The sequence below is a fragment of the Plectropomus leopardus genome, unplaced genomic scaffold (genome assembly GCF_008729295.1).
Source record: "Plectropomus leopardus isolate mb unplaced genomic scaffold, YSFRI_Pleo_2.0 unplaced_scaffold57383, whole genome shotgun sequence".
NCBI lineage: Eukaryota > Metazoa > Chordata > Actinopteri > Perciformes > Serranidae > Plectropomus > Plectropomus leopardus.
The window spans coordinates 1-211 of NW_024663057.1; the positions used below are offsets into that span (position 1 = coordinate 1).

At 56.9% G+C, this 211-nt stretch overlaps 1 pseudogene; it reads right to left on the reverse strand.

The window, feature by feature from the left end:
• LOC121939717 lies at positions 1-65 on the reverse strand (annotated as a pseudogene; the record flags this gene model as incomplete).
• Between the last annotated feature and the right edge of the window lie 146 nt (positions 66-211).

A 211-nucleotide genomic window follows, 5' to 3' on the forward strand; every position in this document is an offset into this window, starting at 1 on the left:
ATCAGATATTAAACTGATAAGAACAGATACTACACTTGATCTTAGCCAAAAGGCCGAGAAGCGATGACCCCCAAGCGCTTGCTGCCCAGTGCAACCTCCTGGGGCGGGTCTCACTTGTCGTGGTGCCGTCGTCTCCATTGGGCACGAGAATGGCTGCTTGCGCATGAGAACAGCTGCCTGCGCGTCACGCCCGCCCGTGGTGAATCGCTCC